At 43.8% G+C, this 26,619-nt stretch overlaps 1 protein-coding gene across 2 annotated transcripts in view; it reads left to right on the forward strand.

Moving 5' to 3' along the window:
* The window catches only part of adarb1b (adenosine deaminase RNA specific B1b), a 108,256-nt gene that overhangs the window by 25,009 nt on the left and 56,628 nt on the right, over positions 1 to 26,619 (forward strand). The window contains exons 1-2 of one of the 2 annotated variants that reach the window (XM_070975464.1): positions 10,691 to 10,733; positions 11,885 to 11,960. The gene's annotated coding sequence lies outside the window, so the exon portion shown is untranslated. Of the gene's footprint in view, positions 1 to 10,690; positions 10,734 to 11,884; positions 11,961 to 26,619 lie in introns of those variants that run through there. The other variant, XM_070975463.1, reaches the window with a different exon arrangement.

Raw genomic sequence — 26,619 nt, forward strand, 5'->3', positions numbered from 1 at the left:
CAGTGGCCATTTGTGCAAGATTTCATTCCCTCGTATTTGAAAAGGAACCCCGTATTGGAGTCACACTGCTTTTAGCTTCTCCCTTACTTTGCTTGAATAAAACCTCAGTGTGTAGTTTATGCTTGCAAACACAGCGTGACCCTCGGGCACCTAGAAAGAGATGAACTTGTATGTTTTGTTCTCAGCAAATTGTGTCCATTACGTAAAGAGCGGCGCACGCTGGCCGGAGTGTGGAGAGATGTGTGATTTGAATCACGCAAAGCGATGCCCATAGTGCACTCTGGACGCATCATGCAGACAGAGGAAGGAGCACGGCAGCTGCAGTCGGCTTGATGTGATGTGTAAAATGAAGGATTATGGTTAATTTTCTCACGCCAGTCATTTCAGGAAAGTTCAAGCACGTCCAGTTTAAACTAATTCAGAGCACAGAGCGCATGAGGGCATTTGAAAGCAGAAGTCTGGGCCGATGGCTGGTTCAGAAAACATCAGTTCCCACATGTGCGATGATTTGGTCTAATTTGATTAATGATCTGATCCAAAACAAATGGAATTTCCCAAATACCTCTCTCAGCATACATAGGTATTGCAGTAGCTATCATAGGCTAAATGTTTGCATTGTCTATGATTTTATTGCATACTCATACTTTGCATGCGTTTGTGTTGCAGGCACACATCCAAGAGCTCAGTTTGGTGTTTTGTGTTGAATACCCTCTTAACTGTGCCGCTTGTAAAGGCTCAGCAAGAAACAATAGGCAGCCAAGTGTAGCTTGAGTTTGAATTGTCCTCTGAGGGTCTCATTTACCCAGACATGGCCTATAGACTTGGCTCACCATTCCCCTGCAGCATAATCCACACAGCTACAGTGTATTGATACTGTTAACGGCCATGTTAAACACACTCCTTCGTGGCGCTCAGAGCAGAAATGTTGCTTTGAGGTACAAATTAAAGTTGTATACGTGATTGGCTCCTGGCTGAGGGGAAACAGCGCATTTCACTAATTGATATGAATTGATTTAATTATCATGTTTGTGTTTACACTCAAGGCTCTTCACATTGTTAGATCGTAATTGCGATTGAAGGTTTGTCCCTGTGTCACAGACCCCGCAGCTGGGCAGCATGCCTTCGTTATGGTTGCCGGACATAAATGACAAGTTGTGCTCGGCGCTGCAGTGATGTGTTTTTCCTCTCCGGGCTCAGTCACTTGCGGTTTCACTTGCCTCTCTTCTCCTTGCCTCTTCTGCGTTTTAAACTTCCATCTTTCGTCTTCCAGGAGGTTATATTACAGTCACGTCGCAGCGTTTTTTTTCCCCCATGACAGTCTGTCATGATTTGCTTTTAACGTTGTTTTCCTTTGTTTTCATTTGTTTTGACTTGTTATGTTATTGATCATGTTTTAATTAAACCTGTGGGGAACCATAGCTGATTTGTACCACTCTGTCCTGCCATTTTTACAATTATACCAGTTGGCCCAAGGGTCCTCTCCATTGTTTGTCCATGTGTCACAAGTGATCTCTCCAACACGGCTGGCTGGACTTGGAAAGCACTTGGAGGAATGATGCATTCTATCATTGCATGTTGAGATTTACAAAAGCCTTTGGCCATAATAGGAGAAGGTTTGAAACAGTCGTACACCATGTGCATGCTCTTTTTCAGCTACTCCCAGTCCCTTCATATACTTCTTTTACCGTCACATAGACCACTTTTTCTGCTTTCAGATGCTCCTTGACCTTTCTAATCTAAGTTTCCCTGCTGGTGTTGAGACTCTAATCGCTGCTTATGAGCCTGCTTTACTTACATTTATTGTGTTTCACTCTTTCACTAAACTTTGCAGGATGTTGTAATTACAGGTGAGAAGTTTGTATCATTCATCAAGAGTCAGAGTTACCTGTGTGGTTGTGTCACATCCTAAGCTGCTTATGCGCCTTAGTTCCTATTTTCCATGCACCTTTTTTAGTGACATAAACAGACATGAGCGTCTCCATCCAGATGACTTAAATCATTACCATTCAGCTTTTTTGTAGTTTCACAAACAGCCACCAATTTTACTCTGCTTTTTCATGGCAACATATAGTACATCAACCATAACGATGACAACAAACAAGAATGTGGCTGCTAGGGAATGACTAAACGCTGAGGACTCAGGCAGAAGGGGCTCCGTTGAGCAGATTTCTGAGTTCAGACACTAAAAGATGCAAAATTTGGGGTAAGCAGGCTAAAAATAAACGCTACCTTGGAGAAAGCAGGAGGTGTCTGTTTGTCAGCGTGCATGCAGCATCGCAGTGAAGCACATCATCAACATCACAGTAGAACTTGGTGAGACTTCATATGTCCGTTGGCTCCATTTGATCTTATACTGCATTGAAAGTGGAGCATGCTGCATAAGCATCTGAGGTAAGAGGTCCTGTGGCCTGCTCCTGGAGGGGTTGGAAAAACATATTTGGCTTTGAAGAATTTGGTGACATTTCCCTCGAAGCTATTGAATCATCACTGCTGAATCACTGCGTTCCCATTCATGAGTAGCAAAATGTGCCGTAGCTGAGTAGAGTACCGCGCTCCGTTACAGAACTGTAATTTGCTACCACAATGGATTAGATATAGAAAATCTTCCCTCAGCAGCTGGTGACTCTGATATCATGCAGCAAGTTATACTGTTAAAAATACACACACACACACGCACAGAGGCAAACACTTAAGCACAGTGAACAAGGAAAGCTTTCTCTGCTACGTGAATGAGTAGCTATGCCTGAATGGTTGAGTGTGTCCTCTGTCTCTGTGAGGTCGACAGCCCAGGGAAGATTAGGAGGAAGCGCATCAAATGAATGAGAAAGGAAGAAAGAGGAGAGGAGAGGAGAGGAGGTGGGTTGGGTGGGGGGGGAGCTGATGGCTCAGGAAAACCCTCTGCATTACACTTGCTTTAAGGGAATTATCTCTGCAGGGTCTGAGAGTGGACTTGAACACACACACACACACACACACACACACACACACACACACACACACACACACACACACACACACACACACACACACACAAATATCTCCAGTCTGAAATCTCTCATTAAATCTTCATCGATCTGATCAGCTCCACCCATTTGTAGTAGTTCCTTGTGGTTCCTGTTGTGGTATCTACTCTTCCATCCTCCTCCTCAGCCCCTGCATCCACAGCGCACATTCAGGTTTATTTTGGTAAATATGTGTCTGCATTATTTATTACTAGCCACGGTCTCATCTGCGGCATCCCTCATGGGTGGCTAACATGCACCTCTTACCTTCCCACTTGCAAAAAAAACTCTTTTTCGCTTCAGTATCTTGACACATCTTGGTGTAACATTTCTGTAGCTGCCAGCAGGGAAATCACAGTAAAGCTGTGATGTGTGATCATGACAAAGGGTCTGTTGTTGACTGGGTGTGGGCTCCTAGTCAGGAGAGCCCGTGTCGCTAACTGGTGGCTAGTGTGGCTGGCAAGGAAGTGAAGGGTGGGGCCGGGTTGTAAATAGAAGCTGTTTGAAAATAGTCAGTCTCCCAGACATGCGTCACCACAGCCAGGCCACAGCACAGCTTCCTGCTCCTTCTCCCACATTCGTTTCCATATGTTCAGTTGGCACCGTGCTCCACGCTGTCACACAGCTCCCAGTTTCGCATGCAGATGACAAAAAAATCACCTCTCAGCGCCTTGAGTGACTCAACAAATGTTTCATAATCATAATGATCAATCACTTGATGTGTCACAATCGGTTTTTAACAACATCTTGAAATGTTTTCTTTAATCTCAAGATACCGGTCGCTAGCATGGCTCCATGGTTTTCTGGTTCATACTGAAATATATCTCATCAACAATTGGATGGATTTGTCCAATACTTTGGTTTCTGACCAAATACCTGCTCAGCAAATGACATCCCCATAAGCCACAACTCAAATTAGCATGTTGTCATTGTGAGCATATTAGCATACTGATGTCCGCAGTTAGCTGAAATCACCACTGTGCCTAACCACAGCCTCAGTGAGGTGCTAGCATGACTGTAGACTCTCGGTCCATTGGTCAGATTTACCCTTAACCAGCAATGGCAGGATACTATGTTTGGTCAAACGCAGGAGCCGGTTGCCAGACTGAGCCGCTCATCTTCAGCTGCTTCGCTGTCTTTTGTGAGAAAGCATTGCTTGTCTTGGTTGGGGTGGTGTTGCTCTGGTTATAGATTTTCAATCATGTGGTTCCCCTTCAGTTTACGTCAACCTTTAAAATGTCCGTATTTGTGTCTGCGTCTGCCTTGTGGAATAGCTTCTATTATGCAGAGTGATGATTCAGTCATTCAGTGTGCTCAGTCACTAGAAAATACATTTTTAGACTTGCCATTGTCAGAGAAGACGCGCTCTTCTGTGCCCTCTCGGTGACATTTGTGCTGACCTATAAGTTTAGTCAACGGTTCAATCCCAGCTGATGCTCTTGGCATTTGGGAGCCATCCAAGATTGAGCATTTAGAAAAGCCATTGACAATAAAAGTAACTACTGTGCGTTTGTGAGTTAGCATATTAAAAGCTGCTCTTCTTTCAAGTGAATGTGGCGGTTGCTGAGGTCACAGGATGTGTTCAACACTTCATACTGTATCAGCACATAAATATTCTTATGCACAAGTTTTGTTTTCAGTTGCAATTACACACAGTTGTGCAAATATTAGAAGCCTGTGGCTCAGGAGGTAGAGCGGTTCGCCCACCAATCAGCATGTCACTGGTTCCATCCCCAGCTCCTCCAGCCAGCCTGCATGTGGAAGCGTCCTTTAGCAAGATACCGAACCACAAATTGCTCGCAATGCTGTGAATGCAGCATGTGTTTTAAAGTGCTCTGAGTGGTCAAAATAGAGTGAAAGTGCCATATAAATGCAGTCCATTTACCATCTGCAGTTCTATACAAAGAGAGGAGAAAGTAAAGAAAGACAAGGGGACGCTTGAATGGCTTATGGGAAGGTTATTTCTCACAATCTACAGCACATGACTGTGCAGCCTCACTGCTGATGATATACCTGTCCTCGTGTGCCATCCTCTTCTGTCAAATTGAGAAGTGACCCTGTCGCCGCTCTCTGATAACATCTTTCTGACTCTTTCTGAGGTTTGGCTCACCTGTTCATCACAAAGTCCCCTCAGCAAATATCTAGCTCGAGGCAGTCAGTCCACTGCTGTCACACAACATTATGAATACAGTTTGATTGGTTGTCATAATGGCGTGAGTAATATACACTCTGCAGGGTTGTGTCATCTGGAAAAAATGATGACTATGAATAAAATGTGTCCAAATAAAAGCCAGTCTAAAGGGATTTCAGCTGTTCGCCATTTGGCGTGTTTGTGTTGTGCTGAATGAATGGCCAGACTTTAAACAAGGTTAAAGTAAATCATTAAGTCGATCCAAATGTTAAAGTTGTTTGATGTACGGAGGGTGCATACAGGTGGATGGACGGGGTTATTGTCTTAGTATTTTTGGTTTTGTTCATTATGAAGTTAATGTTTGCTTAGACGCACTAATGGACTGAGCCCAGATTTGAACCGGATTGGTCTGTTTCATATTTGATTCGGGTCAGGACCTCATTTGTCTGTGTTTACATGTGGTACCATTGCAGGAAGAGCGAGTGCTAAACCCTCCAGGCCACAGAGGATGTTGGCTAACTGAACCCATCTGTTGTATTTGCCAAGTGTATAAAACCCTAATCAGAGACTTGTTCACTTGTTCGCTGAGCAAATTTCAATATTTACGTCTCGAAGTGAGAGTACAAGCTCACTGCTCATTACAGCGGTATTGTGTTTAGTCATTTTAGCAGCATGGCACGAGAGATGGGAGCGAAAGCTGGATTGCCTTGAAGTTTTATCCATCCAACTATTGGATGGATTGCCATGAAACTTTGAACAGACATTCATGGACCCCAGAGGACGAATCCTCAAAACTTTGGTGATTCCAAACGCCATCATCGGGTCAAACTTGTAGTCTAGAGCCAATGATAAAGCCATCGTCAGAGTTTCTTCATGGCTGCTCTGGCAGCAGCACCTAAAACAAACTTATTCTGCATCAGCTCATGTACGGTGTTCTTTAAAATAACTTGGCTGTATTATTACACAATGATGGACTGCAGATCTCAGTCACTTATTTATTCAAGGGTCTTGTCCATGCCATTAAAAGTTAATAGTTACATCCAGGCACGCACACGCGCATATACACAAACTGTTTTGCCCATGGTGACACCTTGGGATCACAATGTATGTGATGGAGCCAGTCAACCGTGGGTGACCTCTTTTAATGCAGCCGCTCTGTTTAGTCCCCTTCTAATGAGTGGTTGTGACTCATAATCTATACTGTGTACAAAAGCTGGAGGGTTTATCAGCCTGATGGTGTGTGTCTGTGTGCACGGTATGTGTGGCTCATGTCAGACTGAGTTACACAAAGTGGCTCTCAGACATAATTTGTCTTGACTGGGTGACAATTATTTATGAAGTCTATATGTTTCCCCATGGCGACCAACATTTAGCCTTTTGTAGTAATGTCAAGAGGTGCTCTTTAATCTTGAGGTGTGCCACTCGGTGTAATAAGCAGTTGTGCTTCAGAGAACAGCTGGGGTGTTATTGTTGTTGTGACAGTACTTTCATAGTCCTGTGACAACAGTAGCTGTTTCTTTGGTCAGAGTTTAGAATAGCTAGTTGTGATGTGTTGACAGGGTACCTATTGTTTTAATTATATAAAAAAAACCTTAGCAGATGTGTCATGTTTTCCACCTACAGTGCGTCTTTTTATGGTTTCTTGTACTTTTCCACTCATTTTAAAGCAACCTTATGTAATCTTTGCTGAACAGCGCACACTGTGGCGACAAGTGGCAATTACAGGATGATAGTCACAGTCAGCAAACAACTAACATCAACCAATATTCCTGCACAACAACTAACATGAGGAAGGTTTACCAGTAGCTAACGTTAGCCGCCATAAGCTACTGCTCACACCAGACTGAGGTGGTCAAATCTCTCTTATTACTACTGAATTGGTAAAGGGTGGGTTCCATTAGTTCTGAGTTCAAAAGCCAAACCAGAGTTTAATTAAGTCAGGCTTAATTTCAATATGTGACTATTTCTCTTTAACATTAGCCTTAAAAAGGGACGTTGTTGGCAGGTTTCACCTATTAATCAATACAGTGATTTGTATAGTGTTGCAGGCTTCATCTTATTTGCAACAATCGCTCAGCAATGCTTTTAACTATTGGCTCTTAATATTGTCAATGCCTTCTTTTGGCATGCAGTCAAGGACCAGCTGAAACTGAAACCGCTGTAGCTCCTTCTGGGAGTTGGGCTGAAATGTGTCTTTTGCTGTCTTGTGCACTGGCAAGATGCACAAAGCTGTCAACAGAGGTGTCAAAAGAGTCAAAAGTTTTTGTGAGCAAGCAAGAAAAGCAGATGGGTCGGGGGAAAAAAAGAAAGGACGTGGTTTCTCCTCAGGAAGGAGAAAGAAATAGGATAGGCGTTCGAGTGCCAGCTACATCGGCTACTAATGCACCCAAAACGTCTTTAAAGAACCTGCAAAAGAGGTTTTAATCCCTCATTTACTTTCGCCTCAGGATGCTTCATTTTTGTTTAAATCAAGCACTTGGCTCAGTGCTTTGTTGTTTGTGAAGTATTTCAGTATGAATCTCACTTGACGTGTCAAATTTCAAACTGGTGTTGCATCAGTATTGCGTTCATGTCACATTTTGACAGGGCACCTTTGATCACATTCTTTTAATTCAAAGGACCGACGGTCTATCCTGCTACATTTCTCTGAAAAACTTTATTAACCAGGTTGAGTTTGCTGACCGTGCACGTTCATCCTTAAGGCTGCCTGTGCAGCTCACGCACACACAGCGACTTTATAGCTTTCTGCTGTTGGCCGCTGAGCAGCTCCGTTGGATTGCCGGGATGATAATTCCCCAGAGATACCTTTGCAGCGGCTTTTTGAGTAAGTGCGAGTGAGTCATTGGCTTCTCCGTCACAAACTCTGGCAGTGTGTGACTTCCATCCTAATCCCTGACTTCACTTTTCAGAAGTTAAGGCTTTTTGGCAGCCAACAGGCTCAAACAGCCATCAGCTGTCACGCCATCTGCGTAATGATGCAGACGCGTGCTGAAGTTTATTGCAGTCATCTATTACCACCGTGGCATCATCTGGCTGCCAGTTTCACCTGCTGAATGCGTCACATTTTTCAAACAGAATTTTAAGATAAGGTCATTAATTTAGACGCAGCCTCGATGTAGTTTGCGGTTTATTGACTGAAGAATAAGGCGTCAGTGTCATCTGTCAGAGATGTGAAAGCAGAACAATTTGGAGCAGCGAAGCAGTGCAATAGATAAAACAAATGCCTCACATTCACAGGGTGATCACTCCAAATGCATCCGAATGGTGAATACTTGTCTGGGAGGTCACTGAGAGAGGTCATGCGAAATTAAAGGAAGTTAAAAGTTGGCAGCTTACACTGTCAGTCATCATTAATTGTAATTGAAGGCAGCTTTTGTTTACTTGTGCGCTCCACGAGTCACTTGCCCAATAACACCGTCAATTAGAAATGTTCTGACACTCTGATCCGTAAGCGAAGGAAATCCAGCTTTACAACGCTGATCAGTTAGAAGTAGCACATGCACATAACACATATTTATTGCCATGGATGGTGAGCCTTTCTTTCAGTTTATGAGTTGGTGACAGATGAAGGTTTCTTGCTCTGGAACATCTGTGGAGATCTCAATGTAGCCTTGGAGCACGTCTCTGTTTCTCTGCAAGTCCTGACTAATACTTCTCATGTTCGTATTGCTTTGATTCTCAGCAACTTTGTAAAGAGGGAAAAAAATACTTTCAAATGTTTGTGGATACATATGAATGAGATAGAGGGAATACTTCAGGGACAACAGAAGTCTTCCTTCACTGAATTGCACTGTCAAAACGACAGTCAGGAGAGAGCAGCGCAACAGTGCATTTTTATCAGTCTGGTCTGCAAACTTTTCTGTACATTAAATAAGAAGGTCTCAGTCCTGTTTTCTCAGTATCACAGAAAAAGAGATGCGAAAGGCTTAAACGTGTGGTCTTAATGATTTGAGGAGGCATAATGAACCCGTTGATGAACCAATGCTGCAGTTTTGTTTTCTTACTTGCAGCAACAGCATCTCTCCTTAACTAACTGAAAGAGAGAAACACAGATCATTGAACACCATTTTGGGTTTCTGCCTCTGGGAAATTTAATGTCAGAAATGCAAGTGAACTTCTTCCTCGTGCTGCAGAAACGGGGTTAATTGCGCTGCGTTGAAAGTTTGGATTAGCTCAGGGCAGGCTCCATTACCGGCAGTTGGCACTTGAAAAAGGTTTTGTCTTCAGGTTTTCACAAATGAAGAAGAGACATGACGTGCAGAGCTCGTTTAAGAATCAGCAGCCTCAGCGTTTTGTTCCTGCTTCATTAACATTGAATTGCCTACCAGTTGTTGTCTTTAATGTATCACGATTGACATCTGCCACCGTGTTTGGCTGCTCATGTGGAACTGCAGCGGCAGTTGCTCAGAATGCAGAGTCTGTGCAAAAACAACTGAATCAGGAGCTGTATTCAATAAGATTTGCAGCTGCTAAGGATTTTCTAACAGACTTAGCATCACAGTGAAAACGACAGCATGAGCCACATAATGCAAATTCACTGCTTCTGCTGGGGGCAAGCCAGGGTCATCCCGGGGATGCAAGTGATTCCGCTCCATTCCAGCAAAACTGTGCGTCTTGATGCAGTGTCATAATGAGATTGCACTTGGTTGTGTTTCACCACAGACACGCTCATAGTTTCAGAGCAGGCGGCCTTGGACCTCTGCTGTCACCACTAGCCCTCAGTGTTTTCCCCTCTGCTCTTCAAAGTTAGCGGAGGTGGCAAGACAGAGTCCTCGCAGCAGAGAGCTGCGGCTGAATGTTTTCAAACTCAAATTGATGTGTTCATTACTGCTAAATTAGCAGCAGAGCCTTTAGAGACTAGGCTGCGTAAGCGCTAGCGTAGCCTGTCCACCTCTTCTGTTGCACTGCTTCGTCACAAGACACAAGAGAGAGAAAACACAAGGTGAGTCATGGCAACTCACAGCTGACTTATGTAAGAAATCTTACGCTGTGTGAACAATAAGCAACCAGAGCCCTCGCTCATGCAGTGCGTCCATGCTCCAGTTTCATTGCTGATTTCTTGTCAGTCTTTTGTCTACACAGCATTGCTGCACTTCGCTCACGATGAGCGTCCGTCCAAGGCTGATCACGTTAAAGGAAGATTATCCCCAGCGCCTCAACGCCGGGACTGCTGGGAGATGCAGCTCAGATGCACATCAGTGCGACTATGAAGAGCTGATGAGAGAAGTTGTACTTTCAGTAGGATGGTGTATTTGACTTTAGGCTTGCATTCAGTAGGCAGAAGATGAAGCTTCATGCAGGGGTGGTGTTTGAATTCATGATTTGTAAGAATGTGTTGAGTTATGCAGTTGGTATGGAAACGGCGCTGAGTATTAGATATTTAGGGCTAGCTTTATATAACCTGAGGCGTGTGCGCTGTATGCTTAAATATGTCAGGCTCATATGCATTTGGTCACTGCATGTGAACTTGCTTTGACATGGAAAGTCATATATGCCTGGTGACATGCACAGGTACCTGTTGCATGGCAAAATATGCAAATGCAGGCTAACTTTATGGAAGGTGACTCCTGTGCAAGAAATCCTCGTGGCAGCTCAGAGAGGTGTAGAGCACCTTGGCGGATGTCTTGAATACAGATGATGGACACACACACTCACACACGTATACACTGTCTACAGGACATTGGAGGATGTGTTAGACGGAACGTCTTTTTTTCCAGCCAAGTTGCCCATATGCCCAAACAGATACCATATGGTCTGCAACACTCACCCTTTTTTTTCAAAGGGACAAGCAGTGTGGAGCTGCTCCACTAGAGTTAAAGGTTTGTGGGTTTAAGCTTACAGAAGTTAATTTGTCTAAGTAGGATCATGAAGACTTACATTTTCTTGGTGTGATCTTACATTGCTTGTGCATATTACCTGCGTTAAATGTGCTCCTGATGCACCGCTGGTGATGCCTGAACTTTTGCTCTGTTCTCTGTTTGTTGGTTTGGGCAGCGTGAGACCAGCCACTTGATTTTAATTTCTCTGGAAGCCCGCGGCTCAGGTTCAGCCCATGCTAAACCTTGCCAGTGTCACCTCCATGGTTTGTATTCCAGATAGCCGTCTGTCCTTTCGCCTGTAACAGTGGAATCGCTGTCACTAATGTGATTGGACAACGGGGCAGCATCTGCTCCCTTTTCTGACGCCCCTGTGGAAGCCTTGGCTGTTTACTGCCACTCTGTCTAAAGCGCTGTTTTGTTGTGGTCTTGCTGTGGTTGGTGCTGGTTGGAGTCAAGTTGCTGGGGGCAGGGTCAGGAGGGTGTTGACCCGCGGTTTCTTATGTCGTGGCGATCTGTGACGTCCTACCGACCGCCTGCAGAGGTTCCTGGCCTTGTTTCTTTCCATTTCTGCTTCGGGCTGAATGAGCAGCATCTCCTCAAAAAAGTCACGTGTCAGCTCCTTTTAAGAAATAATACCCCCCCCCCCGCGTGTGACAACGGGTCAAACCTTATTTTCAGTCGTTAAAATCAGGGTGTCCCTATTGGCTGGGTATAGAGGATTTTATGCAGGATCTCTCTAAACCAGACTCCCTTTAATTTATTAAATATTTAATGAGAAGTCCCAAAACCTCATATCAGTTCTTTTTTAAATACTGAGCTATTTTTTACATATTTACATAACAGAGTCCATTACACTGTATGAACTACTCCAGCAGACTTTATGTGCAGAGCCACATCTCACATATATTAATGATCTCCTCTTTTTCCTGCAGGCACCGTGTGTGGCTTCTGTGGACTGCAAAGGATTGGAAAAAAGCACAGCTTTCCCCTTGACTACTCAGTGGAACGGTGAGTCCAGATCTGTGATATTTCTGGCATATCGCTGCCGCTCGTACACAATGAGTCTTACAGGCGCAACGGCGGGATTCCTCCATGACCAACATTTCAGATAAATCCTTGTATTTCTGTGTGATCGGACGAGAGTGAAAGCACAGTTAGAGAACAAAAAAAAGACGGTATGCTGAAGAGTTTTTTGTTCCTGCAGACGCACTGTGCACACCTGACAGCGGGACAGTCTGTTCCTGGTTGTTGACAGAATCTTGTCCTGACATTGATATCCATGATGCAAAGCAAATTCATCATTGTGTCTAAGCTGCAGCACGCTGACTACATGCCTCTTTCAACCCTGGAGTGACTCCAGTGACCGATGTGCCAAATGACGACTAACGTTACCTCGTTGAGAAATAAAGAGGGTTCATATTCCGTACGAGACAGAGTTCATAAACAGTGGTGTAACTTATACACACACCTGATGCCAACGCCTTATACACACACCTGACGCCAACTCACATCACACCTGGTGTTCACCTTAACATACAAGTGAATATATTCAGTTTTTGCTCTCTTTCTTTCTTCCTTTTGTTCTCCGAGGACTTTGAGGGGTGCAGTTCATATCTCTGCTTCAGTGTGGCTATTTTTAGAATGGCTCAAATATCAGGGGATCCTCGGCTCTTCCTCCGTCTCTTTTCGCCTCTCTTCGCCTGTCTCCTCCACTTACCCCCGTTCGATTGAATCTCAGAAGCTCTCTGCTCTGCTGTGTACGGGTGATCTATTTTAAGCCATCTAAATGCATTTATCTACAGAAAATACAGTGTGTACCTATGTCCCTCTGTCCCTTCACGTTGTGGTGACTCATTCAGTCAAGACGAAGATCGCTTTACTCATCACTGGGAGTACTACTCAGTCTGTGAAAATGGTTATATAATATTTTCTGTGGCTCCAGAGGAGAAAGTCTGAAAACAATAACTCGGATGATGCTTTAGTGATGTCATCAGGTTTACCGCGGCCTGAGGTTGAGACTTTAGATTTTTTTAACTGAAAACCTTTGTTACAAACTGTGAGCTTTGTATCTAAAGAAAGATCCCACAGAGTTGCATTATGGGAAGTGTAGGATCTCATATTTGGAGCTTTAGCTAGAGGCTAACAGTGAGGATATCTCAGCCTCTTCTGAATAAATTATGACTATAATTTTTTTTTATTTTTTCCCTCAACTTTATAGAAGTGCAACGCTCCATCACTTGGGCGCTGCTTCTGTTTTTCTCTTCTGGCATGGAGCAGTTGTTTGTAGACAGCCAGGGACAGCTCAGATGCTGGTGGTGTTACTGACAAGAGGAGACATTTACCGCCCTCCTTGCACTCCTCTTAAGTAGTCTCTATTTTCCTGCTGGGTGCTAGGGGGAAGGAACTGTCAGGTAGAGAAGAAGGGCCGTCTTCAGAGGATGCTGATCACTGCATGTTGCTGCATGGGGGCCTGTGCTCAGTGGCGCTCAGGTGATCGCACCATGTTGTCTTTGTTATCACTTTTTTCTTTTTTTTTTTACTCTTCCCATTTAAAGGTGGAGAAAAATTATAGAAAGGCTTAAAACAATGTTGTCAGCACTGTCTGTCTCTGTATCGTATTAGCTACCACATCTTCCACTCCTGCAGGAAGCAGATACTCAAACCACAGACAGCATGACCAGCATTAGCTTCTGTATCAGCCCCAAACACACACTCACACACACACACACACACACACACACACACACAACACATATTTAGCATTTGGCCATGTAAGCGCATATTTGTTTGCTTACATCGTAGAACTGCCGAACAGCCCTCTGCATGCACACATGTGGGCCAAAGCTGCTGCTAATTTCTATGGGTCGTAATGCTGAATTTTCAGGCAGTGTCCTATTCTCTGAGTGTGTGTTTACGGCAGCAACATTCCTGTAGCCTATGTGGTTAGAAATACAACCTGTGGCATCCTGCCCTCCTGCATCCACCTCACCTCCATTATTGTAATGAATATTTAGCGCAGTGTTGGCAAGATAGGCAGTATTCATCCGGCCACAGCGCGCTGCGTCGCTGCAGGGTAGTAGAGTAAGATGGGCTTTGGATATCTTTTTAAACAGTTCAGTGAGTTGCTGATTCTCATAGTTTTTTTTTAATTTGTTTTTGTGGCTTTTATGGGAACACCAGATTGCAAGGTTTCTAAGAAATATCCACACTTCATAAATCCACTGCAAAACATCATGTATGCAGCAACAGGCCCCCACAGAGTGATGAAGGATGAGAGCTCTGTGCAATTATACACACCTTCTTTAGTCTTTTTTTTTCTACTTGTTGCTGCTAAGGTATCCGCCTCGATGATTTAACCTTCATAGCGCCAGGAACTGGGCCAGCAATATTTCTCCAGTGTCACGAGCACTACAGTTTGTTTGTGCGTCGAAGCAGTGCACCAATAAAATGAAGTGGGAACTGCTGGAAGGGTGTGTTTCGGTACTACAGCCGGGATTTATAATTCAGGATCGTGTGAAGCGGCTCTCCGCCCTCCTTTGCAGAAAATACGCGGCTAGTCTATTTTTGATGGAAGCCGCATACAGCAGATCGAGCTGGGCAGGAAGTGAGACTCAGGGAGGGCACAGAGGATCTGGTCAGTTTTTAAAAATTAAAAATCTAGTGCAAAACTCCCAGTCATATATCAGCATAAACTCAGGAAAAAAGCCCAGCAGGCAAAGCGCTCTGCTTCTGAAATGAGACACACAAGACATGGAAGCACATGCACACACACTCTTTTCACTGTTTGTATCTGCACATACAGTATCAGGAACATATCGTGAAGGTTTTATGCAGAGAACAGGGGCTTTGCTGAAATTTCAGGCTGAGGTCAAGCATTTCAAGCCGGTGCATTTTAAAACGCTGCACCAGAGCAATCACCAGCTTATATATTGAATACCTCGGCTAACCCTCTGGACAATAATATAGAGATTCTGTTAAAATTTTGATAGCAAACCTGCTGGGCTGACCCACATTAGTGAAGGACCATTAAAACTGCTCTCCACATTACTGAAACCTTTATTGAGCTCCAGCCCCCAGAAATGATTAAAGGAATTGAATAATTTTCAGTGACAAATGATTTCGCCCTCTGCTTTGTAATTGTTATATATTTGCCAATTAACGATGACCTGCAATTAATGTCCCATACAAGGGGCTTTCAAAGTGGAGACGCTGCGCCCGATTTCTGGTGCAAATTCATTATTATTTCCAGAACACCTGCATGCACATGTCCCTTTCACCTCATGCAGTATGTTTGCCTCACAGCGCTCCCTCTTCTAGTTTGCAAACTTCTGTCTCACCCCAGTCCAGAGGGGCTCTGACCCTTCTGGCATTGGCTTGATGGAACAGATGGTCATGTGTTTTTAGGTTCCCAAATTACAAACAGAAAGCAAGCGTGCTCTCCATTGTTCAGCTAGCTCATAAGATTGATGGACTCTGGAAAATGTCCCCAGGAGTTCAAGCAGTGCCAACAAGGTTAGAGGAAAATGGGATGTTTTCACATTTTCGGCTGGTGCCCTCCGTCAGAGCGGCTTGTGAGGTGTGTGTCAGCAGATGAAGCTGATAGCAGAAATCCAGTGAAACGGAAGCAACAGATTCAAGGGTCAAAGCAAAGCTGCGATGGACTTTTATTGACAGAAAAGAGACAAGAATGACTTCATTTGGCTTCGTCTCTCCTCTCCTCATCATCTCATCCTCATTAATCATTTCCCTGTAATGTTGCTTTTGGAAACCTGCTGATTTTGATTCTTTTCTCTCGAGCGCAGTCGTGGTCTAACGTGAAATTCAACATCACCGTCCTAAGACGTCTCAAAATGAACCCTGCGTTATGTTTAGAGTCATGTTCCCGTGTTTTGTCTTCGCTCTCCTCAGATCCTTCACCGCCATATGTTCTGCATGGTCCAGTAGTCAGACTGCCTCACAGCACTGTTTCACACTGATTAGCATGTATTTATATGTGAAGAATGCATCTGGAGAGTACCTGCGTTCTCTCACACTCTGTTGATTTATTTCTCACTTTGTCTCGCAGCTCCCCTCGCTAGCTGTCGTAGAAAAGTCTACGTGCATGTCCGCTGGTTTCCATCCGTGCCTTTGACCGGGCAGGAGACGGATGGATCTGGTATCCAAGCCCCCATTTGTTTTGGAACCTGCGAGTGGAAGCGGTGAACAGATGTGAAAACAATGTAGTCACTGAGGCGAAGCCGGGACAGAGGCTGCTATCACTGATAGTGTAGATTCGACCCAGCAGAGTCAGTCTGCTTACTGTCTCAGTGACATCTGTTTTAAACTGTACAAACTGCAGATGGGACCTGCTGCAGCTGGAACAGTGATTAAACTTTATATTACTTCAATGGCAGGGTTTTGTTTACGTGTCTTTACTGCAGCATCACGTCTGTGTATTACCTGCATAAATGCTTTGCTTGAGGTGTTATTGTCTGGTGCTGACATGTTGTGTACATAATCTGTAGTAGGATTATTAAGTGATGAGCAGAGTGCCCAGCAGTGCCTGACATGAAGCTGATACTGGATTTCTGAGGCCCAGCGGCTTTAAGATAAAGTGAGCGATATTCCATATTAAAATTTGATTATTGAAGCAAGCAACTGTGTGATCGTAGCTGAACTGTAACGAGCACGGCAGGCCTGTTCAGCTTTGGGTGTCTCCGCATGCTGACGTGGTGTGCATGGGGCTGTGCTAAGAAAGATTCTTGTTAAACACAGAATTTGGAGGGTGGTGTTTTGAGGGTTTTTTTATCACCTCTCCAAAACCATAACCGCACTTAAAGCGCTTGCAGAACTTAATGCTAAATTGCAAGCAGTTTATTGAATGTAAGCAAACCATTAGCATCGCTGGCTAACTGCCGTGCTGCAGTAGTCACGCTAACATAGTACTTACAAGACCCAAGAACATATCAGTAGCTGACTACTTTGGATTATTTTGTGGGGTTACTGGTTATGATAGAAGATGCCCAGTTCAGTCCTGTAACATCCACTGTATGAATCCCATTCTGCATTAAAGCCAGCCCTGAATGCTGGATTTCAATGAAACATTAAGGGCTGTTAGCATCGCCAGCCAAACTCATTAAACGACACAGTGTTTTATTTGCCAAACACTACATTTAGCAAAAACTGAGCCTTTTCTGCTTTTAAATACATCATCAGCCAGTGAGGATGCTGACCTCAAGCAGATGTAGCTTTAGCTTCAGTCTTTTAGCATGATATCATGTACGCAAGAATACTCATGTTTAAGACACTCTTGTCTTCATCTGGTGTGGACATGAGCGGCTCTGTATTACATGTTGACTTGCAGCAGAACGTGTTGTTGCCATTTAACACCAGCTCGGCAAGACGACTGCAGATGAGTCTACCTCAGATCAGCCCTGATCTGATCTGACACCCAATTCTCTCAATAATTACTCGCAGGCGCACAAATAAAGCGGTACAGTGCCACATATGGAAGCAGCACACGTTCATCGAAATTCTTCACACGTCCACGTTAGTTATCTGTCTTTGTAAGTGCTCGCAGAACGCAGACAGATGCTAACAGAGCTGCCCCCCCCCCCCCCCCCCCCCACACACACACACACACACACAACACACCTTTGAAAGTAGTACAATGAAATTCATATACAGACACTGAATAATAGCAAACAGCCTTTCAACTAACGCAGACCATGTGAGAAGTGTCTTATTGTCTTTGTGCAGTCAGGGTCATCACTGCTGATGGCTGGCAGTAATTCTACTTTAGTTTTATTGTTTAAACAAATTGAAGGATATTCACTTGCATTTAATGTATCCTGGAATCATAAAATATATATAAGCCCCACACAAAACATAGAAAAGAAGAGAAACTTTGCACATCACTTAATACACAAACTTACAGTAAAACCCTTTTGTTAGTAGAAACACGTATTTAATTGTCGTTTTTTTGGGTCTCCGAGTAAATCAGCACATTACTGAAATGCAGTGTTTTTCTTTAGAAAACACTGGTGTATTCTGGTCTTTAAAGCAAATAAAAACAGGTTTGAAAAATACACAAAACACAAATTCACATAAAGCCCAGTCAAACACACATAATTCTCACTGCAGTCAGTGTGTGTGTGGCAGAAAATACAGAACTACAGTAAAAAAAAATTATTATGTAAAAGGATCTGTAATATTATATAAAGATATGAATGGTCTTTGCATTATCATTGTTAGGTAACATGAGGAGCCTCTTGGGCCTTTACTCATGTACTCATGACCAGCTCTCTGTTTGTGTGTGTGTGTGTGTGTGTGTGTGTGTGTGTGTGTGTGTGTGTGTGTGGACAAATTGGGATGAGTGACTTTTATTCTTATTGGTGCTGGAGGTAAAAATTCCTTGTTGGTTGTTTTTGATTCAAACAGTCGAAATATTGTTCAATTAACAGAAGCAGTTTCGCCTCCAGACAGCACAGATAGCTTTATTTACACACATGTTTGTACTTTGCCCCTTTAATCAGTCGTCATACCAAGTCAAATCAGATTATTTTGGTCTAAATCAATTTCCTTTACAACCTCACTGCTGTCGCCACCGTTACTGAGCCCCCCTTAAAGCTGAGAAGGACAGAAAGGCTGTGATTTGATCTTCCTCACCTTGATCAGATTACACACTGGAATTAGTATAATTACAGCTGTCGCTGATTAATGGGCAGGCTATAATTAGCTCTCTGGATATAGGGAGACTATAAGTGTGTGATGAAGAGAGTGATTATGTGTGTGTAAAAATCTGTACATGTGAACTCTCATGTTCGTGTGTGTGTGTAAGCAACAGCGCTAGAAAAGAAGAGGCTGAATGGTTTTTGGTGGCTCAGGCCTAGAAAATAATAATACTCAACTTATTATCACTGAAATCATCAGAGAATCAGTGTTGAACATCAGAAGAAAATGGTGCACACACACACCAGAGTGAAAGAGCTGGAAAGCCATCGAAACTCTGAAATTTGACTCTTTTATTAACTTTACTCAAACGATACACACGAGTGTGTTTGGGCCTAAGCTTGCATCACTGCGCAATAACTTCAGCGTCAGCCTTCTTAGGCTGAAAACCTACTGAATCAATCTTCATGCATTACAATCAGCTGGCATAGCTCTACATGTTATACCTCAATTAAATTGCGATCATTTTAGAAACGCATCGATGGAAGTTCAAGGCGCAGAATGTGGAGTGCCGGTGAGATTCAGCCACAGGTAGAGACGGATATTTTTAACCGTGCTTTAAATGTAGTCCGTTAAGGAAGATTTCTTCAGCTATATGAGGCATAGAAACTAAGTGCTGCTTCTCTGGGTTTATTTTGGACTCTGGGAACCGTTAGCAGAAAGCTGCCAGCTGACCTGAGAGGCCGGTCGGGTTCATATGGTGAAAACACAGTCAGAAATGCAGTTCAATAGAAACAGTCCACCCAGCTGGAAATAGAAGCAGAGATTAGTTATTATTCACTCGAACGTGACTCTTGTCAGGGTTCCCACGTGTCCTGGAAAACCTGGAAAAAGTCTGACTGATCATAGAAAATGAGAGAAAAAGTCAAACATCCTGGAAAATGTTGTGTCGTCCTGGAAAATTGTTTCAGCACTATCGTATTTTCCTTTCGCTGAGAATGAATTTCTAGGCTGTCTATCAGCACCGTTCCTTTCAAATTTCACTGTTCTCCCAAATGTTTGCATTGTTTGTTGTTTGGTCCTTGTTGTTCGATCGATTCTGAGATGGGAACAGGTGTTTCTATCGGCATGCGGGTCTTACACACGGTGTCATCAGGATTTGCCGGCTGTCATTTGTCACGTGCTACAGAGCGACTTTGCTGTCGAATGGCAGCAGTTTCATTTTCTCGAGTGACCGACTTATTTGCATCTTTTCATCCATCTTTAACCTGAAGAGGTCATGTGACAGGAATGAAAATGACTTATTACAGGTTTACACCCCAAACTTAGTTATGCAGTTAGAGTACAGAGCGGCATGGTTACTACTCACAAATCCCTGGAATATAAATCCTGGCCTAATTGGACTTTGGAAAGCATTTTGCAATCACTGATGATGACAGATTCTGAGATTTCCACTTTCCATGTAAATGAACCGCTGAGTGCTCCCTGCCTCACAGAGGGAGCAGTCAATACAAACAAGATGGATATTATGAAGCTGCTCTCAGAGAAGCGCAAGAAGGGGAGAAAGGGGGCGATAAGAGATTGAACTGCAGGATTTCAAATATTAATAGTGATGGACTGTATATCAGACATTGTGCATGCATGAGCTATTTGTGTGCACTCCAGGTTTGAACAGCCTTAGCACCTCCCACCGCCACGCAGCAAACCTCTCAGTCAGTAAGCAAGAGTAGCCAAGCAGAACGGAAGAGCGGGCGAGCGGACCGGATGACTGAAATAGATTACACAGAAGCTAAAGCTACCTCCGGTTCAGGGCTGTGTTGGTTAAACCAATCCTGTGTCTCATGATGTATCAGAGATGGACCTGAGCCTCTGTAGGTCAAAATGCTGTTAATCGAACAGTCACAGTTAAAATCGCGGCTCTCATGATTTTAGATTTCCTGTGGGGTTTGCTGCATGTGTTTGCATGTTTCAGATAATGTTTATGTGTTTACATACAGCAAAACACATCCTCTGAAGTTTGCTAACATTAGCTGACATTAGCCACCATAAGATAATAGTCATGCCAGTCCAAGAAGTGCTGTAGCTGCAAAACCTTGAGTGTACCGAAGTGGGAAAGGATGCATTTTATTTTGAAAGAGGAAGAATATGTTAGATTATCTTTGAAAAACTGCATCATCTCCTGTCAAGTCCAGCTGCGCAAATGTCCAGCTCAGTGTTTAATGTGGTAGATGTCGGGTTTAAAAAAAAAGAAAAATGAAAATGAAAACACTATTTTTTAGATTTAGCCACCTTAGATTTAGGTTGGCAGGGAAAAGCCCGGCCTAACTCCGCGGCAGATTGCTCTCCATAGGTGATGTTGAAACATACAGAGCCTCAAACCACATGATTCACTGTCCACCCTGTTTCTCTGACACACGCACACGCACGCACACGCACGCACACACACACACACACACACACACACACACACACACACACACACACACACACACACACACACACACACACACACTGCCTGCTGCAGTGCTGCTGCTGTGGGTTTGAAGACAGATTCTCCAGTGTAATGCATTCACATTGCACGGTTTTATCGTTGAGATGGCGAAATATTAGAGTAGTGAGCCAGTTCATGGCCAAAACAAGCAACCAAAGTGTGACACTTCATTTCATTTTTGAGGAGACAGAAAACAAATAAACGAGGATCGAATGGAAGTTCAGAAATGAATTAGCTTCACCTCGCTGAGAGTTAATGACTCTGAATCTGTGCTTTAGTCGTGTCAGCTCATAGAAACCTGAAAACAAACACAGCCTGAGGTTCCACAGAGGGATGAAGTGTGAAAATTCACCTTGAGGCTTGCAAAGTAACACAGTGTTTGTAACTTTAACAACAGAATAATCAATCTGAGGCTGAAACTATCAAAGTGAAAGCCTGGATGAAAAAGCACAGATGTATTACAGCTGAGAAAAGGTTTGGGTCCATCCGCAGCCTCGCCTAACGATCCGTTTGTTGTTTGTGCGTTTTGTTGGATCCATTCAGTGAATTACATTTGCGATCTGCAGTGATGCTGCTCTCTCCCTGCAGCAGTGGCCTCTTCCAACATGACTGCGTCATGGCGTGAGGTTGCTGTCACATTTTTATGAAATGATCTCCATTATATAAGAAGTGAAATAAGTGGTGTAGCTGTGCCAAATCGACATACTGCCGCGCACATGCACACACATATTTCCAAATGCTCCAGCTGGTTGGCTGGCACTGGAGTCAGAGCCATACTGCTTCGACAAGACGGTTACCAATATGTCCGGTTTCTAAGAGGAAAGTTCATTATTTTATGATTAATATGGACCGCAGAGGGAGTAGGTGAGCACCAGTTTTCACCTTTTGTCACCTTTTTCTGTGTTTTATTGATGGTGGTGTGTTTCCTGTCATTGCTGTTCCCACAATAAGTTAACTTGAATCAAAGCCTCCCACGCTCGCAGATATATCGCATTCTTCCTGACAATGATCAGCGGGGTTGTGATCACAAAAAAACAATGTGCACTTGGGCGTCGTCACTTCAGTGCTGCCACAACACAGCAGCTCTTTGACAGTGTGACCACGTCGCTGTTAAGCTTCCTGCTGTTCACCCGTTCTGCCGGTGCGAGGTTTCTTCAGGCCTGTGAAGTTCACCGATAAAATTAGCACAGCAAATTAGCACTGATGAGTCACTCATTATCAGCTTTGTGTATGTTGGCAGGAGATGGCTTGTTGTGGGCTGCTTTGCTTGCTCAGGTCTTCTATTTACAGGAAAGCAAATACTGTAAGCAAAGAAAATGTATGTGTGAAATTTGGGTTTGTTTTCATGATGAACAGAAGGTGTGCAGCCATGATTATTTTCAGCTTTCAACATCAAGTTTACTCCATTTGTCAAAAAGAAAGCGGAGATTTTGATAAAAAAAACTTGCTGACTTCAGGAGAAACGTGATTGTTTTCAGTTCCCGTTAAGAGGTTTTTCTGTTTGTTTGTTGTTTTTGGAGACAATTTCTAGTTTATATACAGTATAATACAGCTGACGTGCACTGAAGCAAAAGAAAATACAGGCAGCTGTACTGTTGTGGTTGGGAGTGTCATTCTGGAAGTGTTGCATGAAGGTTTGGACAGCATTTCAAACAACAGCAGCAGAAGCATTCTGCATTTACAAAGCTTCACTGAAATGGAAGCAAACACAGCGGCACGACTGTGCTGTTACTCAGAGCAGCCCTGCTGTTCGCGGTTATCATTTATTGAAACTTCCTCCTGTAGTTGATTTGTCCGTGTCACTCCACACTTGCAGCGCTGCACATTTGGAAATTGCGCAGGGGGACAGGGGGCCGTGGGGCGGATTGTTACCCGGAGCCCACTTGGTTCCTATAAGCAAAGATCAAGATGAGTCAGGCTTTCACATGGCTTCATTAAAAATGCCTTCATCAGCCCGGATAGTGATATTGCAGACTGGCTCAAGACGCCTCTTTGAAAACATTAGCACTTTTATCCAGATTTCAGTGTCAGGAGCAGATCGACCTTGAGAGCAAACAGCTTAAGTAGCTTAAATAAGAGCATTTTCTTAACTCTCTCTCTGCTGGAGAAACATGTGGCTGTTTTTATTTAGTAATTACAGACTCTGATGTCTCACTTTAAAACATATGTACTGTACTCTACTGAATGTCGTGATGTAGCTGAATGCCAAGCCATTTGTGACCGCTCAGTCAATATATGAAAAATTGATGTGATAGAATGACAAATGGCCTCTTCTTGAATGTTGCATGCGGGAAATGACATTTTTGCTGGCGTGTTTTAGTGCACTTCTAAGCAGTCAGATGACATTATGTACCATCGGTTGAGTGTTGATGTAAACACGAACATAATACATACATAACGCTGGAGTATATCCTCTGTCTTTGACCTTTCAAACCCTCGCCGGGAAGGTTTTTGTGGACATACTGCATTGCTCCTCTTTTCTTTGGAGGGAATCACCTCTCTGCTCCCCTCCAAACATTGTGCATATGACTGCATCTTCTGTCCTGCCCTCATTCTTTGCATCTCCCCGCGGGCCAGCGCTGGTGTGTTTTTGTCTGTGCGTTGCTCCGTGTTATGCGGAGTGAACATCATTACCTCAGTGCCTTTTTGGGTGAAAGAGGAATCGAGAGAGGTTAAAAATAAGCCTCAGCGTCCTGAGTAAGCCATTATCATTAAGACAAACGCTGTGCGGCGGATGGGTGCCGTCAAAGGCCCTGGGTGAGCAGTAACAAGCACCACAACAACAAAAAACAGCCTTGGCAGCCCATGACCTCATTGTCTGTTCATGTCAAAAATGCTGCTGCCAACGGTCTGTTTGCATCTGCTCGCTTCTGCACTGCCCACCTTTTGGATGTTAGTTTGTCCCATTATGTCATTTCATTTTAACTCTGCTACGTACCCCTCTCTCACCCTATTGTAATTACAAGTGCTGTTTGTGTGCGTGTGTGCGTGTGTGTGTGTGTGTGTGTGTGTGTGTGTGTGTGTGTGTGTGTGTGTGTGTGTGTGTGTGTGTGTGTGTGTGTGTGTGTGTGTGTATCATACCCACTCCTCTGGCCTGAGGACATTTCATACAAATCATACCTTGTTCAGCTGGTCAACACTCCAGCATTTAACTACACTTTGTTTGTTTTCTCGTTCTCTTTCCCTCCGTGTCCCTTTTTCTGTTGTGTCATAATTGCAGCGTGAGTGTGACCCACTCCCATGTTGGGAAACTAGTTATATAAACATGGCCTTGAGCATTTTACCACACCAGTGCCGGCCTGTGACTGGCCCCACACAGTGCGCTGCGAGGACAGATAGTGCAACCTCTATGTCAGTTTTCATTCAAATGTGGGAAATTGACTGCGAGTTAATGAACGAGTGCACACGAAACGCACTTCTTTTTATTTCTTTTGTGCCTCAGTAAAGGTGAATCTGACCATCCCGAAAACAAAACGTGACCCAGGAGGTCAAGGCTAGCTAAAAAAGAATTGCCCGGGCGCGTCAGGAGAGAGCAGAACATTGTGTCATTGAAGTCCACTCAAGTTCAATGACAGCAAATTTACCCATAATGCCTTGTAACACATCAGAGAGCGTCTCTCTGGGCTCCAAATTACCTCTCGCATCTGCTGCTGCTCTGTGCCAGGAATACCCCGACACCACACACACACACACACACACACACACACACACACACACACACACACACACAATTATACTCACACACACACGAGCACCAAAAGCCAAGAGACGGCCTGTTTGAATTGATTAGACTCATAATTGAAGTGATGATGTGCTTAAAGAGAGATGATGGACGAAGTTTCTCTAAGTGATTATTCTGTCAATCCAGTGAATCTGGCTCGCATGCAAATTAAGCTAAAATTTCAACATCTTTCACTGGAGTCAGGATGCTGTCATGCTGTGAAAGATGGACACAGCGTATTTGATGAATGCACAGTATCATTAAACGTATAACAACTGAAAAACACCCAACTGAAATATTGAAAAATCAGTAACCAGAAGTCGTGTAACATGATAAGAGATGCCACGTCAGACGAGAGAGAAGGTGGCAAAGGTTTGACTGTAGGTGAGTCCAGAAACTTGCTAGGTGCTGCTCAGGAAGCGGTTTGCATTCTGCTCTGAAGTTCTAATGTGTTGTTTCCTGTGGGTGCCGAAGCGTCCATGCCTGACAGAAGAATTTGGAGCAAATGGGGCGGATCTGCAGACACACTGATAAGAAGGGCCAGCTTCTCCATTGCAGCTCTAATGTGGCTTTTAGTTTGCAATTTGCAAGTTTCGAAACGTTTGTATCGTGCAGGCTCCATTAAAGATGATGATGGGTTGGGTGTCGGTCTAAATGTAAACGTTACTGTAGGTCCATTTTCACTTGGTATCTGGACTCCTGATTTTGCAGATAAAAATATTTTTAATGTCTCTCTTTAGCTAATTACTTTCCTTGAGCAATAAAGAAAATAATATTAAATTGTAGATTTGAAGTGGTCCCTGAATGCAACACACTTGCAGAGGCTGATATCACAATGCATGATGGCGCCTGTTAACAACACATAAGTAGCGTGTTGTGCTTTCCAAGAGAAATGGACAAAGGTTTTTTTGTTGCTAAACTGGATGAATGACAAAGACAAATGCACTTGGATAAAGTTAACGCTCTTCGGTGGAGTTTGGATGCCCAACAAGCAGCTTTCACTGACCACATTCTGGCAGAGACAGTGTTATGTGGTGAGCGAGCTAATCCCTAACAAGCTGAAACCTCATTCAGATGGAGAATTTGTGAAGGAGAGCCTTTTTGCTGCTGTGGAGATGCTAGCATCAGATAAAGTAAAATTATTCCAAAGTGTCAGTTTGTCTGGAATAATTCATAGAGATGGAGGAAAACCTGACGTGGATCTTAGTGATAGCAAGTGTCTGTGTGCTTTGGCCTTCATGGAGGACGTTACCAAGTACCTCTCAGAGCTGAACTTCAAGCTCCAGCAGCTTCTCAGCTCTCTGCTTTCAAAACTTGAAATCAATTAAAGTGAAATTAAAGCTCTGGCAACTGGAAAGAGGAAACGCTGTGCATTTTCCTGCTCTGCAAGCCTGATACGACATCTGAATATGCTGCTGAGTGTGAAAACTCCTTCAGGCACTTGGTGAGAGGTTTCAGGGCATAAAAAATAAACAAAAGCATCATCATCATCACTGCCATCTCACATCAGACGCCTCGCCAAAGAGAAGCAGTGCCAGCCATCGCAGAGGTTAGTGTGATATTCGTGTGGGGGGGGGCAAGGCCACCCCAATACAGTTGCAATTTCAATACAAACTCTTGTTTGTGTAACGGGCGTGCTTTGTCTTCAACAGTTTCATATCTGATTAGATGCACATCCGTTAACCCTTGTATGTTCTGCGTTGTGTTCGATGTTGTACTGGATAAAAGAAGGACCCGGACCACGACCAGCTACTGGTTGCTCTTTTAATGAAGGCAGCATAGTGGATTTGTCTGTACAAATCAAC

Source organism: Chaetodon trifascialis, chromosome 12, assembly GCF_039877785.1.
Source record: "Chaetodon trifascialis isolate fChaTrf1 chromosome 12, fChaTrf1.hap1, whole genome shotgun sequence".
NCBI classification, from domain to species: Eukaryota; Metazoa; Chordata; class Actinopteri; order Chaetodontiformes; family Chaetodontidae; genus Chaetodon; species Chaetodon trifascialis.